Below are 11,183 nucleotides of genomic sequence, written 5' to 3'. Positions count from 1 at the left end.
AGCCTGTAATCCCAGCACTTTGGGAGGCCGAGACGGGCGAATCATGAGGTCAGGAGATCGAGACCATCCTGGCTAACACGGTGAAACCCCATCTCTACTAAAAAATACAAAAAACTAGCCGGGCGTGGTGGCGGGCGCCTGTAGTCCCAGCTACTCAGGAGGCTGAGGCAGGAGAATGGCGTGAACCCGGGAGGCGGAGCTTGCAGTGAGCTGAGATCCCGCCACTGCACTCCAGCCTGGGCGACAGAGCAAGACTCTGTCTCAAAAAAAAAAAAAAAAAAGAAAAGGGATCTCACTTTGTTACCCAGGCGAGTCTTGAACTCTTGGTCTCTAGTGATCCTCTCTCCTCAGCCTCCCAAATCGCTGAGATTATAGGTGTGCTCCACCATGCCAGACTCAGACACTTAATATCTCTAATGAGACTGTATTTTGTGATTTAAAATGCCCATAGAATGATCTAATACCTTAGAGTGAGCAGAAAAATTCTAGAGTCCTCATAATTTTTATCTAATGGCAGGAAAGAGCTTTCCTCATGGAATAAATTTTGAAGGAGCAGTGGGTAACAAAAATAAAGTTGCTTTTTGATCACGTCTCATGAGCAGTGCTGGTCCAACAAATAGATTTGGTGGTTAATGGTGAGCGTCAGGCCTCCTAAGACCAACCTAATCTTCAGGGTTCCTTGCTGTGGGCTTAGTGGGAGCAGAGCCATCTGGGAGGAGTGGGTGAGCCCAACTCACTCTGTGGGAGGGGGTGCTTCAACAGACTTGGATTGAGGTAAAGGCTGAATTTTAAAATGTATCTTTTAATAAGATGATACATTTGCAGACAGAGTAATTGCCCATGTCCAAACTTTATGGGACAGATTCCTACTCCTACTTGGTTTTTGTTGTCATTGTTGTTGTTTTGTTTGTTTTGAGACAGGGTCTCATCTGTTGCCCAGGTTGGAGTACAATGGCACGATCACTGCTCACTGTAGCCTTGACCTCCCCAGGGTTAGGTGATCCTCTTGCCTCAGCCTCCTGAGTAGCTGGGACTACAAGCTTGCACCACCACACTCAGCTAATTTTTGTATTTTTTGTAGAGACAGGATTTTGCCATGTTGTCCAGGCTGGTCTCAAACTCCTGGACTCAAGTGATGTGCTCATCTCAGCCTCCCAAAGTGCTGAGATTATAGGCGTGAACCACCATACCCGGCCCTCACTCCCATTTGTGATTTGTGCAGAATCTTCTCCCAGCCCCTCACATGACTCATAAAGGGTGAGAATTTTCCCCTAAAGTCTCCTCCAGAAGCCCACACTAGAATCTCCCACACTAACCACATTTCATTGTGTGATGCTTCAGAAGGAATTAGAATGAGTTATAGCCATGCTTGCAGGCAGACAGTGGGTCCAGTTTGGAGAATCTGACCCCAGTGACAAGTCCAGCTCCTTAGGGATTTTTTTTAATTTTTAGTTTTTTGTAGAGATGGGGTCTCATTATGTTGCCCAGGCTGATATCAAACTCCTGGCATCAAATGATCCTCCCACCTTGGCCTCCCAAAGTGCTGGGATTACAGGCATGAGCCACCATGCCCAGCCCTCCTTAGGGATCTTGATAAAAGATGTTAATGGCAAACTGAATTAAGGTCCAACATGCTTATATGTTCTGCCAGGTTTCTTGAAGCTCCAGAAGTCTTTGATTCTGTGTCTTCTTGGCTGCAGCACAGTCTAAGAGTCAGAATTTTTGCCATTCTCCAGGCAGTGTAATGTTTGCACTGTGTGTGTGTGTCTGTTCTGTGAGCTGCCACTGCCACCGCTGCAGGCTGCAGCTGGTGTTGACAGTGCAGAAGTGCTGAGTCACTGGCTGTTTAGCGACCCTTACATCACGTTCCATTGTCCTTTCTTCCTTTCTAGGCTTTGAGAGCCCTTTCAGTGTTTTTATTTTGTTTTGTTTTTGCCCAGGGCCTCTCCCTGGTAGGAAATCAGGGTGTGAAAACTGAGAGGGTACTGGGGCTCCCGAACAAAGCTGCACAGAAGGACAATGGGTCCCTGCAGGCTGCTGAGGACACCCAGCAACCCAAATTCACGTGCTGGAGGCACACGATGGCCCTGGGCCAGCCCCAGCGGGGCCCCGAGCCCCAGGGTGGGCTCTGACTCACATTTTTCTGCAACTCTCCCTGCTGTGCTGGTTTCAACTGGAGCTGAGGAGTTTTAACAATCTCTTTATATGTTCTGAATCCAACGTTCTTTGTGCCCATTTTAGCACAAGTGTAACAGGTGGTGCTAATTATCAGTGTGACATAAATTCTTGGAGAGGTAGCCTCTGGAGAGGGCTATACAGATTTTTTTAAATGACTATTTTGATCCAACAAGCTTGTCACTTTATTACAGTTGTTTTGTTATTAAAAAAAATACCAAAAAATATTATGGAAACATTGGGGAAAAAACAAAACGTCATAAAGAATGGAGTAAAGGTTATTCGTATTCCACTACCCAGAGATGATCACGTTTTGATATATAATCTTCTAATATTTTTTCTAAATATAGATTGATATGCACGTACAGTTTACATACTTGGGCCCACATTGCGCATTTTATTTAAACTGAGAAATATGCTGTGAATACACACTTACGTCATTTAGCCATATTCTAGAAGTGCTGCAAATTAATGCAGTATGAGCAGAGAGATAAGATATATCTTGGATTGTTTTATTTGCTGTCAGTTCATTTCTATTTGCAGGATCTTTCTCTTGCCAGAATAGCCTCATTTACAAGTCCTGTCCCTTCCTGTCCCTTCTTCCCACCCCTGCAAGGTAGCTAAAGCATTTTCTCAGGTAACCATCCCACACTCTCTCTGCTTTTTTTTTTTTTTTTTTGGTATATAAACTATTTATTAACAGACAAGGCCTACAAACTTATTCATTCTTGGACACACCCACAGTACAGCCATGGCAGCCAGTGGTCTTGCTGTGCTGGCCTCAGACACGAAGGCCCCAGAGGTGGCACAGCCCTCTGTGGGCCTGAATCTTCTTCAGTCACTCCAGCTCTTCACAGAGCTTGTCATCTGTTGGCTAGGATCTGCCTATATTTTCCAACCTTTACATACTTCTGTCTGTTCAGGAACCAGTCTGGGATCTTGTACTGGCATGGATCCTGCATAATGGTGATCACATGTTCCGCCTCATCCTCAGTGAGTTCTCCCGCCCTCTTGGTGAGGTCAGTGTCTGCTTTCCTCAACACTGCATGAGCATGTCTTCAACCCACAGCCTTAATGGCAGTGATGGCAAAGGTTTTTTTTCTGCCGCCCACCGATGCTGGTGTTGAGTACTCGCAAAATATGCTGGAACTCTTCAGGGATCACTAGAGACATGATGGCCGCAGAGGCAGCAGCGTGTAGGCATCCTGTGGAGGAAAATTTTAAAAATGCTTTCTGGGAAGGCCTAGGACCAGCTAAGATCTATCTGGCTCAGTAGTTCTCAATCTTGAGCTCACATCAGAATCTCCTGGAAGGCTTGTCAAAGGAGATTGCTGTGCTTCACCCCTGGAGTTTCAGTAAGGCTGGGGTGGTAGACAAGTTCCCAGGCAAATGTTGCTCATGCTGGTTCACTACTGAGAACCACTGATTTGGGGGAATGGATGAACAATTTGTTTCCTCCAAGCCCTCTCCCAGTGTTCATTGGCTACTTGTCTTTTTCCCTTAGAGCATTTATTTTGTCTCCAAATTCTTTGCTTATAACCACTCCCTATGCTGTCTTCTTGTGGGGTCACTCATGCATACAAAGGACAGAAATATTTTCTTATGGAGGGCTGGAATCCAAAGGGTTCAAGGAGTCCCCCAGTACCCGTGAGAGTAGAAGCCAGTGTGATTTGTCCTTCCCTGTCACTGCGGCAGTCTCCTGAAGAGCTGGCTCAAAAGGAAATGCACAGATGCCCAGACTATTTGTTAAAGGAAATGACACATTATCCTCTTCCCAACATCTGGTCATTCCTGAAAGACAGTCAAGCCCCGATAATACTGTTGACTCACTAGAAGCCTGTGTCTTCTTTCCCGAGGGAGGTGGAGACAAACCAAGGAGGATAGAATCTATTTTTGTGTCGGCCCAAGGGGACGCCTTGGGGAGGGGGCGAAGGGTCACCCACATTGCTGTTCTGTTCTGGGAGCCAGGAATGCATACTTCCTTCCTGTCCAGCCCTGAGCAACAGTCTCTTTCTTAAGCCTCAGATCTTCCACAGAGAGCTGAAAGATTTTTAAATGCCATGGTGGGCTGGAATGGCTGGACACCAGTGTAAATGGACTGATGAAATGGGAAGAGGAGATTTGGCAGGACGCAGGGTGTTAAGGTTGCAGCAAAGGCAAGAGAGCTGTGTTGGGTTGAGTGACTGTCATACCGTGCAGTCCAGGCTCAGAAGGACTCTGGCTGCATCTGGCTACCTCTTGATTAGGAAATGTATGTATTTGTTTTCATCTCTAAGGCATCTTCTAGGGGCTAAATATGGAGAAAGAATAAGAGGGGTGTGAGTAGGGTGTCTGGTTAATTAACCTGGAGGACTTGCCCAGGTTGACTTTGCACAGGTAAGGAGAAGTAATACCCTGAAATCCACCTGGAGATCCAAGGGGACCCCCCTCCAGCCTCTCAACCAGTGGAGTAAGTGAAGCTGAGTTCTGAGAGAAGGAAGTTTTGTTCTCATTAAACTAATAGAGGGCCTCCTGGACCAGGGAGGGGATGGGGAGAGGTGGGGAGGGCACCTTTCCCTTTGGATCTAAGGGCATTTATTGTGCCAGGCCTTTGTTTTGTTCCAGCCAGGGCACTCTGGCAAAGGCATCCTGGGAATTTGGCCTGCAAACAGAAAGGGCATTTCCTTGTGTGGGTTTCCTGTTTAGGTCTGCGTAGAAACCCAAAGGATCGCTCGGCCTCATAAATCCTCTAGACATTACTGGTGTAGATGCTCTGGCCGGATGCCATGGGAAAATCGCACAGAAATAGAAGAAAGGAGGAAGGCACATTTACTCTCAGGATGCTGGGTGGGTTTCAGGCTCCCCGCCTTCAGATCTATAAACACAGGAGGTTGGGCTAGAGGGGATGATCATTCAGGTCCCCTCCAGCTTTGACAATCTCAGGTTCCATTTCCCTCTCAAGGGTCACCGGGAGCTGGCACTGTGCAGCTCAGGCATGGGAGTCAGCTGAGCAGCTCACCAAACAGAAGCACAAAGAAAATTTCAACCCAAAAATTAGAAAGTTGCCCTGGAATATCCTTTAGGCTCCTTCTCAGAAAGGAGGTGCTTTTGAACTCCGGTATTTCCCAGACTTTCTTAGATGCTTAGCATATTCCAAAAATCACAGCTGCTAGGTCAGGAGCATTGCGGAGTCTCGTGGAAGGGTTTTGGCACAAAGCAAGTTTGCAGAGCCGGTGGTGAATTAGGTGTTTGTTAGGAGACATCACCCATTTCAGGTTTCTTTTTTTACTTCCTGTTTCCCTCAATTTCTATATATGTCAAATTGCAGTTTGGCATTCACACTTCTGGTTTAATGGAAGAGGCCATGTTTTTTTTCTTAATCTGTGGCTGAATTCAGATTCTTCGCAGACTTCACTTGGAGATTGACCAGACTTTAGGTCAGTTGGGAAAGTCATGGGGCAAAAATGGGATTTCTTATGGAGATTTTCTGTGTCAACCCAAGCTTTGTTGCAGTAAGAACATGCTCATCATCTTCAACAATGCCTCTTGTGTTACCTTATTTTCTCATTTATCCTTATTTGCATCATTTAGAAAAAGTGTTATATAGAACCGCCTTTTTTGGGAGGCAAGTAATAAAATGATATTGAGTAACATTAAATTAATTGCCTGTAGTCGGACAATGCAGCGTTCTAGTAAATTAATTGGATATTTTACTTAAGCAGGGATAGACTCACTTATGCAGCAACATTTCTCAAGACAAGATCGCCGCCTTAGAATTCAGCATGGTTCTGTCCTCAGTTCTCTTGGGTGCGAATTGTGGCATTTGTCTCTGAACCTCATACCCTCAAATATGTTCTTACAGACAAACACATCCGCAAAGGAAAATCACTTCCAAGGTCCCATTCTGTTATTTCTTTTCCAAATTTTGCTTTTATGTGTCTGAAATACGTTCTTCTTTTCTTCCCACCAACTCTGAGCTGTTTCTTCAATAATGAAGTGGGTGGAAGAAGAAGGAACATGATAGGAAGTTCTAAGCTTTCTGGATCAGTGCTCCTTAGAACACTAATCCTGAGAAATATGCTTTAAAAGGGAGTCCTGTGGTCACACAGGGGTTGGGAAATGCATGTTTGCACTCTGCTGTGTTAAAAGCTCTGAAAATTCGTGCAATAAAGAAACATGTTTGACTTTAGCTCAGCATTTCCCGAACTTACTTGATCAAGAAAATATCTTTTTATATTATATGTATAGCAGATACTAACAAATGGAGGAATAAGTGTTCTATGTGACACTTTGAGAAATGCTCCCTGTTGAAAAATAAGAGTTAACTGTCTTATATTTAGTACTGGGGAAAATATATGTATTTATATTATAGCATAGTATATGAATATTTATAATATATATGTTGTATATTATATGAATATATTATAGTATATGTTATATAACAAATATAAATATATTTATAGTGATAATAATATAAATATTACATATAATGTATTATATAAGTTTATAATTTATATTTATATTATATTAACATAATTATAATATTAAATATATAATATAATTCTATATTACATACATATAATTATGTATTATATGTTATATAATATAAATATAATGTGTATAATTATAATTTTATTTGTTTATTTATTTATTTTTTAAGTTTTTTGAGACGGAGTCTTGTTCTGTCACCCAGGCTGGAGTGCCCTGGCAGGATCTCTGCTCACTGCAACCTCCACCTCTGGGGTTCAGGCAATCCTCCTGCCTCAGCCTCCTGAGTAGCTGGGACTACAGGTTCCTGCCACCACACCCAGCTAATTTTTTTGTGTTTTTAGTAGAGATGGGGTTTCACCATGCTGCCCAGGCTGGTCTCAAACTCCTGACCTCAAGTGATCTGCCTGCCTCAGCCTCCCAAAATGCTGAGATTACAGGGGTGAGCAACCATGCCCAGCCTATAATTATAATTTATATTTACATTTATAATTTACATTCATAATATTTATATCCCAATATTTGTATTATATATAAAGTAGAGGAATATATATAACATATGATAAACATTCCCATTACATTTTCATATATACATACTTTATATGTGATAAGGTTTGGATCTGTGTCCCCACCCAAATCTCATGTTCAGTTGTAATCCCCCATGTGGGACATGGACCTGGTGGGAAGTGTTTAAATCATGGGGGCAGATTTCTCATGAATGATTTAGTACCGCCTCCTTGGTACTGTCCTTGCAATAGTGAGTGACTTCTTTACGAGATCTTGTCATTTAAAGGTGTGTAGCACCTCCTCCCTCTCTCTCTTACGCCTGCTCTGGCCATGTGAAGGGCCTACTTCCTCTTCATCTTCTGCCGTAATTGTAAGTTTCCTGAAGCCACTCCAGAAATCAAGCAGATGCCAACATCACGCTTCCTTTACAACCTGCAGAATTGTGGCTACTTAAACCTTCTTTTCTTTATAAATTACTCAATCTCAGATATTTCTCTACAGCAATGCCAGAACAGCCTAACACAATGTATATATACTGTATGTGTGTGCATATCAATAATGTACTAGAAATGTTGCTGCTCTTTTCAGAATTTTCAGGATGAACATAGCTATGAAAAGATCTTTATACAAAAAACATTAGAAACACATCACCATTTCCATTGTGGCTATCGTTGTTTGGTAGATGACAGGTGAGTCTTTTTTTCTTTCTATTTTTGTTTCCCACAGATCTTCCACAATGAACGTGAATTATTTCTATATTAGATGCAAGAAACAAAATAAATTTTAATTTTTAAAAAGAGTCCATGCACAAGGTTCCTTTCATTTGGTCTTCATGCAGAGAAGCCATCAGATGCATCCTCCTGCTTCCTAGTCATTTATCTGAGCTTGCTTGTGGTTCTGTGGCACACATCTACTGAGGTCCTGCATGGCTGTTTCTGGAGCACACGCAGCTTCTTCAGTTTTAACAGAAGTAAAGCAATTACCACATAGTGGGAGGATCAGTAAGAGTGCAGGAAATGGCCTCATCAAGTCCACCAAACTCAGTTGTTCCTGGATTGTGTGTTCAAGAAGAAACAGATGGTCTATCAGCCAGAATTCTTGGTTGCCACCAATGGAAATCTCAGTTGGAAAGTGGATTTATTGGAAATGTATCATATGGTTCAAGGAATCAGTGCAAGGCTGGAGAACCAGGTGATGAAATTGGATAAAAATCTAGGGAGGCCTCATGACCCAGCACTGTGGGAGGCCAAGGCAGAAGGGTCATTTGAGCTCACGAGTTCAAGACCAGCCTGGCAACATAGAGAGTCCTCATCAATTTAAAAAAATGAAAAATTGGCCCGGCATGATGGTGTGTGCCTGTTCTCCCAGTTACTTAGGTGGCTGAGGCGGGAGGATGATTTAAGCCCTGGGTCGAGGCTGTAGTGAGCTATGCCCACACCGCTGCACTCCAGCCCGGGTGACAAAGCAAGACTGCTTAAAAAAAAACCAAGGGTGGCAAGGCACAGAGATAGTCTACTTGGCATGTTGCCATTGGTGTTCTCAATGCTGAGCACTTGTCATCATGCTGCTGTACTCTGGCACCCCTGAACACTCATTGCTGCGCTGCTGCACACTCAACTCCAGCACAGCCATTGCCAAAACCTTCTGCCTCCCCACAGGCTTCCTGTCCTACCGGGGCCACTGATCAGCTGAACCCAGGGTAATATGCTGGTTCCCTAGCTGCTGCGGCAAAGAGAGAAACTCTCTACCCTCTTTGGCTTCTGAAGTAGGAAATAGAGTCCTGCCTCCCTTCTTTTGGATGCTTCTTTCCAAAGGGAAAGGCTGTTTAAAGGCTTGGTAGCCAGAATGACCAATAAGCATAACATTTAGGTATTCTGTAAAGGGGCTGCTAGGATCTTGGAGGGGCAGAGGAAAAAGCAGCCAATCATGCTCAGAAGTGATCTCTTCTCCCCAGAGCAACATGCAGCATGGTTTTCTTTCTACTGGGAATCCCGAGATGGGAAATGTTCTGCCAGATTTCTTGATCACTTGGTTGAAAGTCTGCCCCTCGGAAGAACTGACCACTCTGGATAAAAACTGCACTAAATAACAAAATAAGAATGACCATTTTTTAAAGAACCTGGGGGCCAAGGAATGATGCCCACCTGGCTGAAAGGGCTGGGGTTTCTCACTCGCTCTGTCAGCCACATGGATTGTCTGTTGGACCCTGACCAGGGGAAGTGAAGGGGAAACAGAGCACTTGACGGATTGTTTTTTTTCTCTGAAGAACTTTACACTTTAGGGAAGCAGATTAAATAGATTGATATTATCTTAGAGAAGGGCCCTATAAGTGCAGGGAATGAGAAAGGAGTGAAAAATGTAAACATGGATTTTTTATTGACTTCCTTATTCGGGAACATCTCTTTCTGCTTGCAAATGTCCAAATGTTGGGGCTGAGTCCAGAGACTAAAAGATGAAATCCAAGGAGAGAGTCAGGGTGGCTGTGGCTGCTGTTGGATTCTTAGACACCAGACACGGACCCTAATCTGGACTGTGTAGGAGAAAACTAGTGGGGTTAACTACTTCAGAGTGTGGAGTCTTTCAGGTAGAACTGGAAATCAATGATTAAGAAATGAGAGGCCAGGCGCAGTGGCTCACGCCTGTAATCCTAGCACTTTGGGAGGCCAAGGCAGGTGGAAAATTTGAGGTCAGGAATTCAAGACCAGCCTGACCAATATGGTGAAACCCCATCTCTACTAAAAATACAAAAAAATTAGCCAGACATGGTGGTGGGTGCCTGTAATCTCAGCTACTTGGGAGGCTGAAACAGGAGAATCACTTGAACCCAGAGATTTCACAGTGAAGGTTGCAGTGAACTGAGATCACGCCCTTGCATTCCAGCCTGGGCAACAGAGTGAGACTCCTTCCTAAACAAAAAAGAACAGTAGAACTAATATGGATCTGCTCACCTCAGAATAAGTGAGGTAGAATTTGAGAATCCCACAAAGTTGACCTTATGTAATCTTTGTATTATTATAATTTTCTACAGTGAGTTGCTTCTTGGTTGTCAGGAAATCTGCACAGCTTTTTCATCATTGACTGGGGCCTTTTGAGGACTGTCTATACCATAGTCCCCACTTATTGATGGTTTCACTTTCCACAGTTACAGTTACCTCTGGTCAACTGCAGTCCAAAAATATTAAATGGCAGAGCATGGTGCCTCACACCTATAATCCCAGCACTTTGAGAGGTAGAGGCAGGAGCATTGCTTGAGCTCAGGAGTTCAAGACCAGCCTAGGCAATATAGTGAGACCCTGTCTCTACAAATAAAAATTAAAAATAGCCAGTTGTGGTGGTGCATGCTTATAGTCTCAGCTACTCAGGAGGCTGAGGCAAGAGAAGCACTTGAGCCTGGGAGTTCAAGGCTGCAGTGACCCGTGATCACACCACTGCACTCCAGCCTGGACAACAGAGCAAGACCGTATCTCAACAAACAAACAAACAAAAATCCCAAAAAGATTAAATGGAAAACTCTAGAAATGAGCAATTCATAAGTTTTAAATTTTGTGCTGTTCTGAGTAGCATGATGAAATCTCAGGCTGTCCTACTCCATTCCTGCCCAGGATGTGAATCCTACCTTTTTATCTACATGAAATAATTTAGCCATCTTGGTTATCAGCTCAAAAAAACATAGTATATGTGAGGCTTGATTCTATCTGTGGCTTTGGGCATCCACTGGCAGTCTTGGAATGTGTCCCTTTCAGAAAAGTGGGGGACTACTGCATATTTTTAGAGAAGAGGTTTCCAAGCTTGGGTACTTAAGTTGGACGAGGATCAGGAATATGCCTCCCAGAAATGCAACCAAGATAACAAACCAAGCACGAGTCTTTGGCATAATGTATTGTAGAATACATTCTTACACGGTGGATCGTATTCTTCCTGGGAATACATGCTAGAAAGAGAAGAGCAAATCTTTAGGAACATGAGAATGTGCTACACCTTTGTGCAGCTGTGTGCAAATACTCAGTCACCCAGAACTGAATCTCAACTAGAAC

General features: G+C 43.6%; 1 pseudogene; it reads right to left on the bottom strand.

Moving 5' to 3' along the window:
* Nucleotides 1-2,893: 2,893 nt before the first annotated feature.
* LOC111536989 lies at nt 2,894-3,348 on the bottom strand (annotated as a pseudogene).
* Nucleotides 3,349-11,183: the final 7,835 nt, after the last annotated feature.

This window comes from Piliocolobus tephrosceles, chromosome 1, assembly GCF_002776525.5.
Source record: "Piliocolobus tephrosceles isolate RC106 chromosome 1, ASM277652v3, whole genome shotgun sequence".
Classification (NCBI taxonomy): Eukaryota; Metazoa; Chordata; class Mammalia; order Primates; family Cercopithecidae; genus Piliocolobus; species Piliocolobus tephrosceles.
The sequence above is the reverse complement of the archived record's forward strand: the minus strand, read 5'-3'. Positions and strand labels throughout refer to the sequence as shown.